We start from the raw sequence: 20,970 nt of genomic DNA on the forward strand, positions 1-20,970 counted from the left end.
TAATAGAAATATTGATTCCACTGTGACCTCTATCTTGGCTTTTGGAGCTCAAGATGTCAACAATGCAGGAGAATGGTCACAAAATCCCATGATGTGAGCACACTTGCACGAAAACGAAGTACAGCAACTTTTCTCTGACATGGCAAAGTACTTTCCTCTGTAGTTAAGAGATGACTCATTTGCTAAGTTGGTTAATTTCCACCCAATAACACATCCTTTCCACCTTTCATCACCACCCACTCCCACTTCTGTGCAGTTTATGCAAATTGCACCATAAACTACCCCTCTCTTCCCACTTACTATCACTTTTCTTAAGCAAGCATGTGTTACCTTAGTCATGAAGTGTCGGTGCGGTGCTCTGTAACTCTCCCTAGGCAATCTAACATGGCAAGCTACACCCCTGATCTTTCATGATCCAAGCCCCTATCTGATGCAAGTGCATATCACCCTCAATCAATATTTACACAGAAGCTATCCCCAAAGGAGAATCCACATGAACAAACACCTAGCTAACATTTTAGTGGGGAATATACCAATGACTTTTCATTGGAGAAGAGTTCAAGAAGCAGCAGCCATGGAACTTGACCAATAACAAGTCCTATTTTTAAATATGGCAGAAATGCTATCATACCTGATATGGATTTGCAAAACAGAGATCAAGACACAATGTTCTTACCCATGCTGGGACTGAATATCAGCATCTATAAGACTGAAAGTACTAATGATCTCAAGTTGTTTTTCTTTAGTATCATTACATCCAAAGCAACTTCAAAGAAGGAGCTCCTCTGAATTGAGTTAATGCTGACAAAAGTATGCCATTGAGCCAGTGTTATAGGACAGACAAACTTACTTTTAGCCTGACATTTCCTGTTGTGTCCTATTTGTTGCTTTATCACAAAACTGCAAAACCAATCACGCTGGGAGCTTCCAAAGAATGCCAACTAATCTATAGGAATACTGGGCCAGTCCACTTTCTCAAATAATATCAAAAATAAAATAACTGTTGTGTGGAGAGTAGCAGGAGACAATAACAACTCCTTTCCAAAAAACATGAAATATCTAAAGCAATGACCAACACCATCTACAAAATTAACAAAGTATTTTGCTTCTGTGTTTACTAAACTTCCCCAGTAATGAACTTGGAAGCATCATATCAAACACAACAACATAACTGGGGAAGAGAGCATAAGGTCACATCCATGTGAATCCTGTGATAGCACAAGGTAATATGGGTGCTTCTTTGCAATATTCAATGAAATACATTGTCTCTGCTTATCAGCAATGGCCACACACATACATTTATTGTCTACATTCAGACCTCTGTAATGGCATTATTTCAGTTTAGTTAACTGAATGAGGAAAGAGATCCTCCTACAATAAAGACTCGGAAATAGAATTATGTCTTCTTCTAGGTTAAAAAAAAATCTTTCAAATGGAATTTTTCAGGATTAAAGAGCCCAGACAGTACAATTCATATTAAGGACAGAAAATTTAGCTTCAGAGCATGGGTTCAGTTTGCATCATCTCATGTTCTCACAAATTCTTAGCTGTGAGAATAGATGCATGCTGTGACTTTACCAACTCTAATTACCTTCTTTTGTAATAAGCATGAAGTAGTACAATTTTGGTGATTAGTAAGTCCTGACTGAGGGACATCACTGATGTCAGTTTCCGTGTGTACACAGATACTGTCCTAGGATCTATTGGCAAGTTTCATTGGTCAGAGCTGTAGCAGAGGAAAATCAGCCAATCAGAAAGGCAGACAGGATTTTAAAAACTCTATGAACCAATCATTATGCATCTAAAAAATATAATTGGCTATTAAAATGCTAAATCACACATTCTGTAGCAAATAGTAACATAGGTGTTGGAGCCCAGAATCTCCTACACTACAACACATTTAAAATTCTTGAAGAACATTGCCACATGATCCCTAGAATGGGAAAGAGTGATGCCTTCCTCCTGTGAGCTAGATGTAACTAACAACTGACAAGCCAACAAAATAGATGCCAAATGATCACATTTTTTCCCCAGAAGGTAGATGTTCTGTTTATAGCACTTTTCTTTCCAAAGAGATGGTTTCCTTTTTATCTTATACTTCAGAAATTTGTGGTCTAATGATAACTCCACTAATTATTTCCTCTAAGCCTTTTGTTGTTGTTGTTCATAATTTAACAATGACTGTACCTGCCTTGCACAGCAAATGAAATTCGAGGAAGAATTGAACGAGGTGATGTGAATGCAAGTGTTTGGATTAATCCAAAGTGCTTTCACAAGCAAGATTACTAAACCCTTCTGAACACAGTCCCTATGCTAGGCAAGACCTCTGGTTAGAATATTGTTGTGAAATTCCTAAGATTTCCATTTGGGCAACCAAGGAGTGGCATCAGTATGTAACATAGGAAATCATACTTGGGCAAAGGTAGAAAGCTTTGTGCATGACCACAGGCATCTTTTAACCTCTATCTGCAATCTGTTAGAGTTTGGATCAGGAGCTCTACTTATATTCTCTGTGAGGTTGTTGGTTTTGTTTTGTTTTGTTTTGTTTTGTTTTTCTGAATGACTTCTTCTCTGACATGATTGAAAAATGTGCAAGCTAAGGAAGAGGATGCAAATACTGCAAGGCTGTCACTTACCATCTGAGCCAGCATTGGCACTGAGAAAATGAAAAAAGCCTCTGACATATCGAAATTTAGCAGCAACATTCTAACTGGGGCGAGCACAATATTTTTAATCCTCCCTGCAAAGATCAAATTAAATCAATGGCAGGCTCTGCCTGACACAGCTCTGTGTCACTGGTTGCTCAGATGAGAAAGCCAGGAAAGGCTGCAGCTCTTGACTTTGTAGCCCACAGTTTTTGTAGAAATCCAGGGAGCAGAGATAAGCCCTTCCTGCATAAAGATTAGCTTCTAGACAGTGAAACGGTGTCAGAGAGAAGTGGAGAACATAGACAACCCGGTTTTCCCTGGCATTTAAATTCAGCTAAAAGCCATCAACTCTCACAGCTGAGCTTCAAACATGACTCAGTCAGAGGTTCAAATTTCCCCTTTCTGCAAGGCAAGACATCTGTATAGTTCAGCTCATGCAGCCATGTATTTTAGCAATTGTATATTAAAAGCAGATTCCCTTAATCAATAGTAATTCAGAAATTATAGCTATATCCATTAAAAGTTTCATTTGATAGCAGCTAAAATTTGAGGGCAGTGTTTTGTTTTGTTTTGATTTAAGTTCAGTATTTGTAAGACACATCTGGAAAGCATTAAAAAAAAATGCAGATTCTGAGAGTCTGTCTGCAGTCCCATTGAGTGGGTCTGGAATGAAACACCAGAAATTGCATTTTTTTAACAAGCACCTCAGGTGAAACTTAGCCTTAGTCTTTCAATCTTAATATGATTTTTATAATCCTTATTGTGTTTAAATCCTTAGAAGAAATGAAAAAAAAAAGGAATGAGATGGAAAGCCTTAAAAGGTATCTTGACAGTTTTGTAAAGAGTTGTATTCTGGCTTTTAGAGATTTTTAAATCAAAATTTTGTGGTATATTAGTCCAGAATATGAATATTTTATGTATAAGCAAATCAAACAAAGAAAAATAATGTGTCCTGAGAAAATTATTCATCTCCTCAAGGCAAAGATCTTTCATGTGGGATATTTCAATGACCAAGTTAATACTCTCAGTTACAGTATCTTTAAGTTTAAGGCTTTATGTGTTTGTGTTTGAGTTGATAGTATATAAAATGCCAATATGAAAGGGATGTGACTGATTCAAGATGTTCATCTGTCCGTGGCATTATTCAATCTGCAGTGAAATAGAACTTCAGTTCTTCTCCACGTGAAGCACACTGTCTGCCATCCCAATTCCCACAATTACGCTTTTGCTTTCAAAAGTCTAAGACCTCAACATACTTTGCATAATTTTGGCATTAAAGATACCACATCTAATTAGAGCAATGGAACAACACACAAGAATTATGTTTATGTGAATCAACCTACTGTTTGGAAGAAATATTAGGTTGTCCAATGGTGGGAGGTTTCAAAGTCTATGTAGTACTATACGATTTGGAGTTTATATTGTTCTTTGCACTTAAAATGGAATTCTCATAGCTTCTTAATGGGGATGACTTGACAGTTGTAAGATCCCTGCAGTGACATGGAGAAAGGGCACGGATGAATCCAGCCTGAAACCTGTGGAGGCCACTTGGTGCAAGTCAACAGCAGAGACTAATAAAGCCTTGATTTTTTTAAGTGACTTATTTTTATTTTATGCACTGGTATTTTTTGCCTGCATGTTTTGCATGCATATGTGCATCATATGCAGTGCCAAAAGGAGGACATAAGATGCTTTGGAACTGGAGTTCCAGTTGTGAGCCACACTGTATGTGCTGGGAACCAAGCCCAAGTCCTCTGTAAGAGCAACATGTGCTCTTAACTGTTAAACCATCCCTCTATCTACAAGGCTTCAATTTTATGGTAATACACAGGGTTCATATACATACATCAAAGAGAAAATGCACATGAATGGATCCTAGGAGCGTTCTACCTAGAAGAATGCTGCACACAGCCCTACAGAGGCTCCGCCACCCTGGTGATGTATTTTCTAGCCATGCATTCTTGCTCTCAATAGCGATCCACTAAGTTCTGTTTGTTAACCAGAAGGCATCCTATATGAATTTCCTAAACACTACAACTGTGATGTTGCCAGTGTCAATTTCCTCCCCTAATTCCACTCAGAATATTTTTTTCTGCATAGACCAAATTTTCCCAGATAGCCAAGATTTTACGTTCTGTATACTTATTTTTTTTCCTTTTGACTAGAGTGGAGATATTTTATAAAATATATTAAATGGTCTAGTCTCTCTAAGTTCTGCATTTTGATGAAATATTTTTGTTCTTATCAGATCCTTAATTATAGCTCAGGAAAGTAATGTAAGTTTTCCAATTCTTGCCAAGATGAAGAGGATCTTCTCTCCTACCTAAAGCAGCCAAAATCTCAGACAAAAAGAATTACATGAAACAAGTTTTGGACCATGGAGAAAATCGAGAAATAATAATAATCTCTAATTGATAATAAACAGATGAAGTGAGACTTACAAGTTTTGGACCATGGAGAAAATCAAGAAATAATAATAATCTCTAAGAGATAATAAACAGATGAAGTGAGCCTTATAATTGCCCACCTCATAGCTATAAAGAAGTTTTTTAGTGTGATGAATTAAGGTGGAATCCAAGTAGCTTTTAACAGACTCCATGAGTTGCAGACACAGAACCAAGAGTGGGGAAACCAGGGTATCTAAAGACCTAGGAGGTACAATCCAAAAGTAACTCTGTCATAGTATGCCAGAAAGGGGGAGACAGAGAGACAGAGACAGAGAGGTGGAGAGAGAGAGAGAGAGAGAGAGAGAGAGAGAGAGAGAGAGAGAGAGAGAGAGAGAGAGAGAGAGAGAGAGAGAGACTAATAAGGAATTAATTCATGTAACCGTGTGGTATGAGAAGTTTCAAGTTCTGCCATCTAGAGACCCATAGAACCTAATAGGTCATCTGAAGGTCAAAATACTAAATGTACCAGAATAGCTGCTCAAGCCTGAAGGCAGAGAACATCTAGCTTTAACCCTCGCAGTCAAGTGGGAAGAGCTCCCTGTTAGTGTGCCTCTGTGTTGTATTCAGTCCTTCAGTTGGTAAGGATTCATGTGAGAGGACAATCTGCTTTACTCAGTCCACCAGCTCAGCTACTGATTTCATCTAGAAACACTCTGCCAGTCATTCCCAAGATACTGTTCAGTCAAATATCTAGGCATCCTGTGGCCTGAGTAAGCATTGTATTTTTCTAGTTTTCAGGAAAATATTGATCTGTGTAATCATGTAACGAAATAGCCTGAGATAAGAGCAAGTAATCACCCGAACAAATTAGAGGGGCTAATACTATCCACTCACACAGGGATGAGACTAATCTCTTTTTCTACCAAAAAAAATTTTTTAAACATCCTTCACAGAATACTATATAAAGAACTCGTGAGGGTCTTGTCTCTGCATTAATGAGTAATTAAATCCAGACTAATACAGCTCTGCACCCATTTAACACATCTTTAAAGGAAGGTGTGTGTGTGTGTGTGTGTGTGTGTGTGTGTGTGTACAAATACAGATAAATACAAAAATATAATGACCTAAAATATAAAACTTAACAATGGCAAAAAACTAAATATACTTTAAAAGTTAAGTAGAGGGAATATTATCAAAAAGAAAAGCTCAAAGTAAAACTTTAAAATTAGTATTTAAATTTTCTTGGTGTTAGGAAATATACAATGGGTTGAGTTATAGCTTAGTAGCAAATCACTTGCTGAGCATGTATCAGGCTCTTGATTCAATATGAAGCACCAAAAAAATATATACAAGATAGAAATAACAGCAATTAAAACATTACAGCAGAAAATACTGCTAAACTGGAATGAGGACAATAGAAACTATACACAATTTAACACAGAGATAACTTGGGGTAATCTAACATGCATGTAATCGAGATCTAAACAGAAAATATCATACTGATAGTTCACAAAAGTTCAACAAATCCAAAACAAAAAAACTCATCATGAAAATTTATAACAAGAGACTAACTGGTGTAACTAAGTTGCATACAAACAAATGATAAAATGGAAAAACAAAAGAGGAGCCAGTGAATGTGGAAGTAATATTATCCACAGAAGAACCAAGATAAGGAGGACAGCATATCTCTCATTGGAAATGAAGTCAGTGAAAGATACATTTTAAATATGGGGAAAGAATTAAAGCTGAACTTTTTGGCAGGTATGGTGACACACACCTATAAGCTCAGCAGTCGAGGGGCTAAGATGGGATCCTATCTCAAAAACAAAACAAAAGGACAAATACCAACCTCAATTCATATTTGTGTGAATATCTTCCTAAAATTGCAGGTGAAAAGCATTCCAAGCAGAGTTCAATATTCTGCAGACCACACTACAAAAAAAAAAAAAAAAAAAAAAAAAAAAGTCAGATTATTGATCGATGGCTGTTGTGACAATGCATCCTTAAGGCCTGTTGAGTTAATAACCTTATTTCACTCCTAAACTAGATGGTGCCTGGAGGCTGTTTTGGCTCCTGCTTCAATTCACACACACCATTTTATAATTTTGTCATTTTAGGCTTTTATCTCTAAGGTCTCATAACTATCACTATCCTTCTCTGTAACAGACCTCTTTCTATCATAACTCCCCACTTATAATCAGTGGGCTCAGAAACCAGATAAGAAAAACTAGAATTTCAACCAAATGGAGTTAAAGTAGCCTCATAAGATGTAAGCCATATCCCAGAGGGTGAAAAACAATTATTAAATTATATATTGAATGCCCACCATGTGTGTGTACTAGTCATTATTTTAAAATTATCTAATCTTTTCCATAGCCTCCAGAATCTGCTTGCAAAACATATAAGTTAATGGATTAAAAGACAGATGGTAACATGCTTTAAAAAACCAAAATGGAGTCAGAAATTCCATACTAAACCACAGCTCTATTGCTTTGCAATAGTCTACCAATGAACAAATTGCTTAGCCTCACATTCTTCATGGAGTCAAGCCCAAAATCCTTTTGTCTAACTCTGCAATGAATATAGGCAGAGTTTATTAAAAGACATTCAATCAAGACAGGAACTACATATGATTAGAATCTATCTGATGCCCATACAATAAACATATGAGCACTAAAATTATCGCTGTATATATCCCCCAGATTTGATCACCTTGATCTTATTCAACCAAAGCAGCAGGGCCAGGAAATTAAAATTTTCAGACATATAAGTCAGATATCTCAGAGATACCAACTTCTAATAATGTCCTGAGGATAGCAAGTGTCAGAGTTTCCTTAAGGGACTCCAAAGTCTGCCAAGGAAATCAGAAAGGAAAAATTGGACCCAGCAGCACGATAGATGGGTGAGAGTCAGTCTGCCACTCCAAAGTCTGTTGCCAGAATAATTTGCAGAAACAGTGACTTTGCAATGAACCATAACTCAAATGTCACCACAGCACTCACACCAGAAAAACAGCCCTTTTTAGGTCAGATCCTAAGGATGTTTAAAGGTGACCTCTCACCTTTCAAAGTAGGCTACAACTATAAATATTCATTTAGTATTGTGCTGCCATCAGTTGTTGGTTTGTTTGTTTTTTATCAGACTAAGAAACCACTAAAATATAAGTAGATGTAACTTTTGGGTTCCTTTGATTCAGACCTCCAATTAGTGTTGCTTATCATAGAGATCGCTGCCTGTGGAGTAATTCGTGCTGAGGAGATTATCTTGACACCTCACTTACTGAAGCATCTCGAAGAGCTAAACAATGATCAGCCAAAAAACAGCTCTGGATACAGGCCAAATAATTCACCCTTTCAAAGTGTATTGAGAGATATGTGATTGACTAAAGGTCAAGGGTCAACTCAACAGGAGGCCATTTCCTGGCCCTTTATTCTGATGGCTGAGGCCTTTTCCTCCCCTAACATGATCTCTCCTCCACAGTTCCATTTCTATTCCTCTGTCCTTGAGTACATCTCTATGTATCTGTCCTAATTTCTTTTTCTTCTTTCCTACTGTCTTTCCTTCTATTTATTTTGTTCTTTCCTCTTTCCTTTCCTTCATTCTTTCCACTAATCTTTGCCACTACAGAACTTGTCTAGCTGCTGTATCAGCTGAATTATCCATTAGTGGCCAACTCTTTTAAATATTAGAAACAATAAAAACTTTTCCATTTCTCATGAATTAAGTCATTTTCCATGTGGCCCTTGATAACATTTCCCTGGAGTAGTAGGAACCACAAATCTGAAGCTACTTTTTCCTCAAGGTTGTCCAGAAGATTAAATCTTGGCTTAGTCTTAATTGCTATCAATATGCTTTCAGCACTTACTCTACCATCACATTCTCTCATACCCTTTTATAATCCAATATTTCTAAAGAACTCAGTGTTATGTTTGGCTAAAAATCCCATCCACTCATATTTTTTTATTAAGAGCTTATTTTTAAAAACATTTCTTTCTAAAATGTAAGCTTATTTTAGCATTAACTATGTTTTGATAGTGTCAAAGAATGATTTTCTTTACTTTTGAGATGTTGATAATGAATCTGAAAGAAAACTGAATATAAGGTCAAGCAGTTAAACAAGGTTTTGACTGTATCAAAAATCTAATATGGTCTTTGAACAAATGGAATTGTGTATTATGCAGCCCTAAGGAGATGTTTTATGGAAGTGTGGAAACATCAAAAGTCTACATAAATATGGCCAGAAGTCAGAAACTCAAAATATAATAGAGTGTGTGCAAATTCTTTATGGTGAAGTTTTAATAAATTATTTAAAAAACAAAAGATTGATATCAACATTCAAAGGTATATGAAGATTTAAACAAAGCATTCTATCCCTTTGCTCCTGGCTATGCAGCTCATTCCTTATGAAGCCAGCATATTTGCTTATTTCTTCTCAAAGGTCAATATTATATTAGTCAATCAAAAAAGAAATTATTGAAATATTATTGCTAGGATATATCAAATGACACATTAATATCTGTATCCCTTCCTGAGGCAATCTATCTTCCCAAATGGAATGTAACATAGAGATGGGAACAGGTTACCATGCAAACATTTACAGTGTGCTCTTGTTGGCATGTATCCAACATGTGGGTAGTGAAGGTAGAGACTTGGGAGAGTAAGAAAGTGTTGGGGACATAGAAAATATAGTTCAGATGTGATGAAGTAAGAAAGCACAAAGAACTATACATTCAGCATAAGGTTTATGCCACTAGCAATTTGGATTCTAGGCTTTCTAAACATGGTTAATTGCTTAGTATTTTAAGTTCCATGGGCAGAAAGGAAATTATGTTAGGTTAAGGTCAAAACATGTCTACTCATGACATGTCTTATATGTACAATTGGTTGCCATTCCAGACCCTGTTTCTAGAACTTCTGGGCTGTTGCCAGCAAATTAAATTCATATATCAGCCCAAATGTCTTTTATGTTGGTGTTTCTAAGCAATCTCCATCTTGTCTAGTTGGCCGACACAAGGATTTGTTTGTTTGTTTTTTGTTTGTTGGTTTGTTTTTACAAAAAGACGTCCAGGTGTTATAGATACTGTTATTCATTCAAAACAAAAATGAGCAAACAAAAATCACAGAGGACAAATATGAGGTAAGAGGTAAAAGATAAAAAATAAATAAATAAGATGTAAGCATAGCACCTGAACTAGGTTCTAGAACTCTCCACCCAGGGCTAGAAGAATTACTCCACAATAAGGAGCTTTCCAACCATGTGCTCCCTGGTTTGGAGCACCAATGGTGAAAAAAAGAGAAAAAAAGAAGCTACAACAGGCATCAAGTGCTTAAAATGTGACCAGTCTGAATTAGGATGTGCTGTAGAGTAAAAAACAAGCACCATCTTGTGAGAATTTGGTAGAGATTTCTTAAAAATTATTCTGATTTCAACATAAATGTTTATAATATTACACATTGAAGCAAAAAATGTCTTCAATGCATTGGTAAAATAAAATATATTATTGAAATTAATTGCACATGTGCTTTTTTTTTACTTTTTTGACGTGGTGAATGGAAAATTCTGAATTACATAAAGGCTCATATTTGTAACTTACTTATTTCTATTAGACCATGCTTTTCTAGAAGCGGCCCGTGCATAAGGACACATATTTCTTGGTGGGTGCCTAGAAGAATGTTGGGAGGTATAGGCTCACATGACCTCACTTTCTAATCATTCTATATAGAGCAATGAATGGATTCACATGTTTTTGTGGGGCAGAAAGTGCCCATGAATTTAACATGCATATAACAATGTGCAAGAAATCCCACCATAAAGTCTTCAGTGTTACTCCAGAGAATTCTTGGTATGCTTCCAAAAGAAACCATTTCCAAAGAGAACTCCTGTTCTTTCACATCCATAGCCACCCTACAAAGTTAGAAGAGTCTGTTTCTCATCTGTATTTGTTACTGGCCCTCTGAAGCAGAATTGCAAGTGCCAACAGAGTCTAAATCTGGGTTATTTTCAAAGACATGAGGACGATTCACTTTAAAATATGTTAGGTCGTCTCTGCCTACTTTGAATTTTCAGTCTTGAAGCCATGTTGTCTACACTGGAAGTGACAGATTTAGAGATGCCAAGAATGGCATTTGAGCTTCCTACGCCTGAAGAACTCACTATCCCATAAGACTCCTAGTTACCAGATCCCATTAGGGGGTCAGGATGACATCTCTGGCTACTTCACAGGATGCCAGTTGCTGAGGTAGAAGAAGAAAAGGCACAAGGAACAGAGTGGGAGCTTTAAGTTAAAAACCAGCTTTATGTTCTTTATGCTGTTTTATACAGTTTCCTGTTTCCATAGCGTATCAGTTGGCTTTCCATTGTTGTGATAAAAGATCCAGAAAATAAACGTAAAAGAGGAAAAGTTTATGGTGGCTTACTTCTCTTCTTCAGAATTTCCATTCCGTGGTCAGTTGATTCCATTGCCTTTGGTCATGTGACAAAGCAGTACATGATGCACATAGTGGAGGATCTGCTTGCTTCACTGCGGCCAAGAAGCAGGGAGAGAGAGAGAGAGACAGAGAGGAAGGAGGAGGAGCAGGAGGGTAAAAGTCTCAATACCCTTCTCAAGGGTACACCCCCAATGGCTTACATTCCTTCCTTGATGTCACATTTAGAAAAGGTTCCAATACCCCTTGGTAACCATACCATCTTCCATGGGCCAAGCCTTTAACACAGAAGCTTTGAGGAAGCAAGAACATTTCAAAGCTGACCGTATTGCCTAAGCCAAGAAGTACAGTATACCTGGGCCATGCCTTGACGTTCCCATCACCTGCCGAGCCATCAAGACTTATGCGTCCCTGATGGATTCTGACTCACAAAGCTGGCCTGCCAATGGCACTAAATGTGTCATTTTTAAAGCTTCCTCAAGAGATGCTAATGTGCAGCCAGGGTGAAAGGCCACAGAATCAAAACATGGCTCTCCAAAATTAAGCTTGTGTCACAATAGACCAGAAGCCTGCTAAACCCAATTGCTGGTCCACTGCTACAATCAGAAGGCTTTAGACAACTCCCCAGCTAAAAGTGACATGCTTGCTGCTTATCTGGGGACCATACTTCAAGGACCACTCAACTAGAGGAGTGCACATCCCTTTTCTGCCTTCTTTATTTATTCTTTACTCTGAGGAGGAGAGATAGAGTTGAGGAGAAGAAAGAGCAGTCAGGACAGCAACTTCCCACTCCTTTTTCAGGTCAGTGAGCAAGAGAAAGGATGTCTTTTTATCCATTGTGAGCATCACTTCTCTGGACAGGCATGTCTGCAGATATAAGGACATCGCCTCCAATGTCACATTTAGTTTGTTTTGGTAATCATCAGCATAATTTTGCAGAATGCTTTGGATCACAAAGCTAAAGTCAACTTCTACCACCTAATTAGTCCTTTTAAAATATGTGAGTTGCATTTTAAAATTTGGTCTCTGTTCATTAAGACCCTTGCATCCTCCCTCAATATATTCTGAACTCCAGATAGTGAGAGGAAATGAGTTTATGTATTCATTTTCTAAAATCCTAGCCCAATTTTTCCCATTTTCAAATGGTTTCTCTTCTTAGCCCTTTGAAAGCAGTATAAACAATTTCACTGGCTTAGTAAACAGGGCTGTAAAAATACAGAAGTGAAAACATAGTCTGTGCCGGGTGAGATCAATTCTCTGCAAAGGGATGAGGACAAATAGATGTGGTACCTCCACAATAAACAGTCACTAAAATGTATGGGGGAGTTCAATGCTGTTCTACTCCACAAGCTTTCACCTTATTTAGCTCCAATTTTCTAAAACTGCTCTAATAAAACACAAGAGAAGCATCCTGGATACCAGCTGTAAAAGCACCAAATAAAACAAATACTTATTGAGTCATAACAATAGTAATAGTTGTCTTTCTAAACCCCTTCTGGGGGCCAGATACTGTGTGAATGCCTTCTGCACAGTGTCATTTCACTAAAATTTGCTACAAGAGTCAGTAATATGTAGAGATGAAACTAAGGTGTAGCTGGTTAGGTTAGTGCTAGTGACCACCAGATGTGAAGGTGGAATTTACACTCTGGCCCGAATCAAAAATTGAGGATCTCTCCTCTAAGCTGCCTACACACACTTGTAGAAAGATGCCATGCTAAAAGCTATTAAAGACATAAAGAAATAAAATATTTTACAGCAGTGACCTAACGCTAAAAGCATACAATCTAGCTAATATGATAAAATTATACGCAGGAAAAACTAAAAAGCACAAGATTTAATATCAAAAATATTATCTTGACTCCACTCTGAAAGCATTAATAAAGTGGCAAGGATAAATCCAAATGAATAAATCCCCAGTGTTACAGGATATGGTTACAGTCTCCATAATCTCTTCTCCTTCCAATGAAAAAACAAACAAGCAAACAAACTAGAGATCTAAGTAGAACCACCAACCAAACAATGAAAACAACTAAGACCCATTATACAAAGCCTTCTCTCTTCTCCCAAAGACACATTCTGAGAAGACAATGTGTTTCTTTCAAATATTTGCTAATGTAGTTAATCTGGCCTTGTGGGTTTCATATTATGATCGAATTTAAGATTCAATACAGTAAACCCAGACTCACATTGTCTGAAAAAGTCTTTTATTTTCTCCTTCCTTCTTTTTTTCATGCCAGAATTATTTGCTGTAAATGTATTTGCTTCTCTCTAAATAAGTAAGGACATGTTTTCTTAATTGATAACAGTGAAAAAAATAATAAGAAAGTTGTATTATACCTACACAACACTAACATTTAAGCAAAATTCAAGTACTCAAGAGAAAGTGAATTGCACAGAATTGATAGACTCAAATGCAAGACACAGCAGGCTAAATGTGGGAGAACCATAAAACAGAATCATTGATAAAGTCTATCTCATCAGTAAACAGAACAGGAAGGGAAATGAAGTCACAAGAACCAAAAGAGACTCCTACTTGGCTGAAAACAGTGTGATTTTGGCAATTTATTTTATGTCTTGGGGCCCTTGCTCCCTAGTAAGTAAAACTCATGGAGTGACCATGAACTTATATTAAAAAAAATGCATCTCTATTTTTTATAATCTCCAACTAAAATACATAATCCTATTCTGATGTAATAAAAAATGTGCTAAACCACAGAATCATTAGCAGAGATTAGGATTTTGCTCCAGTATAAGTCACTGATATTTTCACATTGCAGTGAAGCTCTTATAGTTACCTCAAAATATTATTTATGATCATCAACTCTTCAATGCTATAATAATCCTCAAACTCAAAGCTGTTGAACTTGTTACTTAACGTATTAGCAAAGAAACATCCTGCATCATAACATTCTCTAAGATGTTTTGATTTTAATGAGTGAACATAACTGGCTTCTGTTCCAACCATGTGTCCAGTAGCTTTTTTAAAAAATATTATTCTAATATCAGATTTTATCAGATTGCTAACAGGCCTCCCTTGGATGCTAGACACTGTGTAAGGGCCATTCCTTTGACATTGTAGCATTCTAACTCTTCGGTGTCAAAATCGGAGATGCTTCATTTACTCAGACACAGATCAAGGGTGAATAATAGCAGGAGATTTCCATAAGGTAAATTCCATATGGGACGTGAGATGGACAATACAAACAACAGTGAAGCTGGAATTCACAGGATGCAAATTCAAGTCAATGGGCTCATAAGAAAATGCCAAGAGAAAGCAGGGTAACTTAGACCATCAGTAGGAAACAATTAGCCAGGAAAGGTAACAGGAGGCCAGAATGATGGGACTATTGAGCAGCCCATACCCATCAAAAAGGGGCAAAGTATAATCTTCCCAACACTCATTATTAATCACTACCTCATCTGAACAATGAGTAGTCCAAGTTAGTAACAAGTTCTATCACAAAAGATGCTATGATAAAAGTGCATATACCTGTGATGGAAACATGTATATGTGCTCTGATGAGAATAGGAACTCTGAACTACATGCTCTGATGTGTAGAATGCATGCTCATTGATTAGTAGATAAGATAAAACTTAATACAATACTGTGTTTAATTCTATGAGCCTACTGGATTGAGCAGTGCAAACTCGTCTGTGAATACACCCTACCTTCCTCTGATATCTCTAAAAAATACATGAGAGCACTGGGTTGGCTTATAGCATTATATTTAGGAGTGGAAAGGTTTAAAGAGGTTAAAGAGGTGGTGTCTCTTTTTTTTTTTTTTTTTTTTTTTTTTTGGTTTTTCGAGACAGGGTTTCTCTGTGTAGCTTTGCGCCTTTCCTGGAACTCACTTGGTAGCCCAGGCTGGCCTCGAATTCACAAAGATCCGCCTGCCTCTGCCTCCCGAGTGCTGGGATTAAAGGCGTGCGCCACCACCGCCCGGCAAGAGGTGGTATCTCTTAATTGTCATTGTGCAAGTTTAGGTAACTTAAGTGCCTCTTTGAGTCTATTACTAACTTCTCTTCATGTTACTACAAAGGAGAAATGACTTTCTCACTATCCAAATCCTTTAACTACCACTTCTGTTCACATTACAGGTAGAACTTTTTAAAATTTGAGCTAAAACAATACAGAAAAGAAATCTTTAGAAACAGACCTGTTATGGAGTTTATGAAGAATAAGACTTGCACTTGGAAACTTAGAGAAACAAGAAAATAATGGGCTAAAAGCTAATGAATATTAGATCATATGAATTTAAAAGGTTGTTTACTAGATAATGCTATTGCCTGGGGAATGTGAGACAAGATAATATTTGCTGACCACCTAATCATCAAGCTACTTGATGTTTTTTTGTGTAACAAAAACACAGGTGCTCTTCATGTAATGTCTAATCTGGAATCACTAACCATTAATTTGGAAATAGGACAGTAAAGACTAACAGAATCACATTGTCAGAGTTACATCCTTGAAGATCATGTGGTCCAAATCCCTCCTTTCACCCATAAAGAACTAAGGCTAAGAAAAAGCAAGTTAGCAAAACATGCATTAAACATTATTTGGGAGCTGGAGAAATGGCTCAGTAGTTAAGAGCACTGGCTGCTCTTCCAGAAGACCTGGTTTGATTCCTATCCCTTACATGACAGCTCAAAGGCATCTGTAACTACAGTTCCATGGGATCCCCTGCCCTCTTTTGGCTGTACAGAGGTGACTTGCAGAGGTACACACAGACCAAAACACCCATACACATTTTTAAAAAAATTTATTCTTACCTATTTCCAATGTACCATGTAGCTTCCCCACTGATCAATCAGATCTGTGTCTTGATAAATGCCAAGGAACTGAGCTCTTTCTGTAAAGTCAAAACACACAGTATATAAAGTCTGTAACTAATATGGGGAAGATTTGTTTCTCATTTCAAAGTTCTTTGAACTTCTAATTCTATTGACGAAGTGAGGGAAAAAATGTAATCAAACAATTGTTTCCTATTCCCCTCCTCTAGACATTGTCTCTAAGTTCCAGGAAACCATAGCATTAGAGAAACCTAGATGCCCTCTGTCCATTCCATTATATGATAATGTACTTGCCACACTGTTGGGATACTGCATGCCTTGCCCATATGTGCATGTCACCACTGCAAGTATTTCTGTCCACGCATCCCCTTCCTGGTTAGTGAATCTCTTGCATACTGATATGGACTCGGGATCTGATCCTGCATTTCTCTGTCACCACATAACGTAGGAAATGTAAGCTTTGTGACACTCCATATCTGTATGCTCAGACTCTCTGTAGCTGTCTCCTCTCTATACCACCTCATAACACTCTCCAGATCGCACAAAGTAGACAGGACATACCTGGCAAGCAGAGAGTAGGCCTTTTCTTTCTGGAAGGCATCATTTTAATATTAGCCACTCTAACCCCGATGTAGCTCCTCTCGTCATGGAGGTTTTATATTCCCTTGCTTCCTGGAGCCTTCCATCGTTTCCCAACAGCACTGATATTTACAAATCAAATGAAAGAAAACCAACTTCTTGAATTTTTACTCTGTCACATCTTACAGCAGAGGCAAGGAGCTCAGAACGGACTGCAGTCTTGGAGTCAGCAAAAGTGGGGAAATGGCACAGGATGAAATGACTGCCTGTGTTCATCTCTGCTGGGGTTTACCGCCAAAAAGCGAAGTCAGTAGAAAATGAGGGTTATGTGAGACTCTAAGAGGAGGGCATGTGGAATGTATCAAGCTATGGAAAACAATCCTTTTATATTTTCTTCTCTTTTACTTTCTTTTGTCCTGTGTGGTGCTTAGCAGAAGATTGAGTCCGGAGTCTCCTGTGTGTTAGGCAAGCATTAAACCCCCAAGCCATATCCCCCAGCCCTTATTTTTGCTTTTATTTTTATTCTGAAGCAGGATCTCACTAAATTGCTTAGGTTGACCTTTAACTCACTTGAACCTGGGGTTCACAATCCTTCTGCCTCAGTTCCAAGAAGTGCTAAGATTACAGGAGTGTGCCACCAAACCAGCTTAGCCCTGTTCTCTTATGAGATGTGGTTTAGCAGCAAGGCTGGCCATCCTTGCTGACCTCACATCTGAGAAGCCAGAGGCAAGCACAGAGAGCAACTTGGTATTGATCTACGGGTTCAACAACGTGCTGAGGCTTTAGAAACAAGAGAAACTATCCACTGATTTAATTCTTCCTTAACCCAATCTACAAAAGACTTATGTTATCCACAACTAATAGATATTATGAAAACGAACAAATTTCTAAATCCTAAAGTTTGTTCAAGAAGTATTAGACCTAATCAAAATGAATTTAAATTCTACACTTGTAATTAAAAATATATAAGTACTTGCTACTCTTAGTACTTAGTGTTTAATATCTCTTTGTTGACAAGCTTAATCAAGAGGGAGCAGATTTGGTTCTTCTGATGATGCCTTGTAGGATTTTGAAAAGCACTTTAAAACATGACACTTATTTTGACCAAGGACAAAGGAGGGTCTGCAGAAACAAAGGGAATGCTTGTTTAAAAGACTTATCTTGTACTAACTTCTCAGATCAGTCAGAAGGCCATGCCACTCTTGCTAATTTGAAAGTCACAGAATTTTCAACTAACTCCGCACTCCTTCTGACAAATCCTTTGGGATGTTTTTAAAAGGTGAACCTTCCATTCTCTGACTTTTCCTTTCCAGACAAAGATTTCTGTGGTGCTATTTGCAACCTAAAGAGCCTAGCTACACCAAACCCAGAGACCAGGAACCCAGTGCAAAGTTAGAGTCAGAGTTTGAGATAAAGTTTGCTTCACACAGTTCCTGCTTCCCCTGACTATTGGATTTTTATTTATTACAGCAGATTTATCATGTGCTAGATAATTTCACATTCATGGCTTTTCTAGTGCTCATTCATCAAGGAGAGTGGTGCCACATCCTCCCGTGTTTTATCACAAGGTACCATCAGGCTAAGAGGGGCAGCTTCTCTTTCTCTGGTAGTGACTTTGCTGCTAAATCATAATTCATAATGATATGTCTTTCCCAGGTTCAATTTTTAATGCTGTTTCCCTTTTTGGAATGTTTACATAACAGGGAAAAAAAGAGGCCATTATATCTGAGTCACATCCACATCACTCATGCGTGCCCCACTGAGCGGATGAAATCAGATAGCTGGAAAGATTCAATGATTTCAGCTACTCACTTTAGACAGTTTTGAGAAAGTTGCATACTTTTTCATTATCAAAGACAAGAAAAATGAGGAGAAACGTGAGGTGGGCTAAAACCATGACTTTCGCTCTCCTTCTAAGTTGAAAAAGTGAGGTGCTTAGTGATATTGCACATTGATTATATGATACAGAATAGCTTAGAATCAAAACCATATGGATTAGTGAAGGGCCATTGTCCACCAGCAACTAAAGCCATATTCTTTTAGGCTATTCCTGAGATGTGAATATAATTACTAATAACATTCATTTTGCTTTAGAGAAAATCAACAGATATACTCACTGTTCCTTGAAAGTGATGGTCACAATTTCTTAATTCTTTTCTTCCCCTCTCCCATGTACTTACAGAGGGTTCACCTGTGTGAGACTAGCACATGGTACCCTTAACTCCACATGGATCATTAACTCTGAAGATGCCCACTTTCATTTTCCAAGAGAGTTAATGGAGGTTCTCAAAATAAAGGCATGTTCAATAAGAGTGAATATTGGAGAGCAGCGATCCTTCCAAAAAAGTTCAAAGTTTCTCCTTCAAACGACTCCCTAATGAATATGAGGAGGCACGAAGAGTCAAAAGTCATTGAATGAACAACTCTGTATGGCTTTCAATAAAATATTTCATGTCTCATAACCTCCGGTACCTTGACTGTAATTAAGGACAATTCCCATTCTCAAATTTTATGATTTCTTGACTAACAACTTTTATCCAACTTTATTGAAAAGAACAAGAAAATTACATTACCTGTTCAGATTTGATAGCTATTTTCTCTGACGACTATAAACTATGACTGTCCAAGCTCCATTCAAAAACCCTTTCTCAGATTCAGTTAGTGTCCCTTTGTCTGTAGAGATCTATGATACTGAGAGAACATTTTTCCCAATTTCTCCAAGCCTTAATAAAATGGTGGTTGTATGTATGCTCAAGAGCTGCTCACAAGCCAACATCTCTCTGTAGTTACACATCATCAGTGCTTTGCTTCTTAATATTACAGTTTGGTAAAGGTTTTATTGTTGTACTGAAAACAATGATGCTCAGAGCATCTGATAGATCAGATATCACTCCACTCTCTTTTGTAAATTTGTTTCTTACTCTAATGATGCCTCACATTGTTCACTGAAAGTAATTGGAGTCCTGAGGTAAAAATGTACTTAAACTGTTATCATATATAAGAAATTATGATGACTAAAATTGATTGACTAAGACATCCAATAGGTCATGGATTTAGTGGGGGGAAGCCTAATGAATAAAAGTTATAAAATACCCTTTCAAAGTACAAGAAAAACTGGATGGAGAACAATCCAATGATTCCTGGCATCATATCGTACAAATTCTTTCAACTAAATGTAGAAATTAGTTGTTGAAAAATAACATCAAAATACATTTTTGGGATGCAAAACAATTGCTATACATAGCATATCCTTAGTAAAGGCTAGCTCACATGTGTAGGTATTATTACAGAACCTGGGACTTTTATTCCAACTGGAGAAATATAACCACTGACAGATTTAAAAACTACACATAGATTGGGGATATCTTTAGTCTTTGTTTCTTCTCTGTTCTACTTGGAACAGAAAGCACTTGTGAGAACAGTATTCCCACTTCTCACAAACACTTTAAATGAGGCATGTGTTTAGGATTTTATGGTGGCCCTGGTTGCTTGGTTTGTATTTTTATTAGAACACTAGTCATGTAATCTTGAAACCAGCGTTTGTCTTAAATCCACTGGCATCTCTCCTCAGAAGTCTCCTTCCATTTAAAACCAAAAAACTAAAGTTCTATGCCAAGTAGCACAATGTCCTAAAGTTGTAATTATAGTCCTGCTGACTTACATAAATTTAATCTGAGTTTGTATTAGCCTTGGTAAAATTACACATTCACTGTAACTTACCGTGTACATATTCAAGTTGTGATGGTTAATCTTTTGGACCTCAGATCAACTGAGAGGCACATCTCTGAATTGCCTCAGTGAGTCAGAGCCTTGCTCATAAGGATTAACTGAGAATATTCTTCCCTACAGAGCAACACAGTCAATCCGCAGCAGCCCAGATGTATAGAGGTTCCAGGTAAAGGCCATTTTGCTTGCCTGTCCCCTTCTTTCATGCTGATGAGTGAATCTTTCTTGTGGTTGCTGCTGCTGCCATCCCCACTGCCGTTATGGTGTGGACTGAAGACCAAAGGCTTCAGAGGAGTCCTTCATGCTCTCAGCACTGCACTGGGACTAGTGAGTCTATCCAGCCTCATGGATGGAGCAGTCCCCAGGTTCTCCACCTCTCCACAGGAGACACATGTTGCTGGGTTACCCAGCTG

The sequence above is a fragment of the Peromyscus maniculatus genome, chromosome 17 (assembly GCF_049852395.1).
Source record: "Peromyscus maniculatus bairdii isolate BWxNUB_F1_BW_parent chromosome 17, HU_Pman_BW_mat_3.1, whole genome shotgun sequence".
In the NCBI taxonomy this organism is placed as follows: domain Eukaryota; kingdom Metazoa; phylum Chordata; class Mammalia; order Rodentia; family Cricetidae; genus Peromyscus; species Peromyscus maniculatus.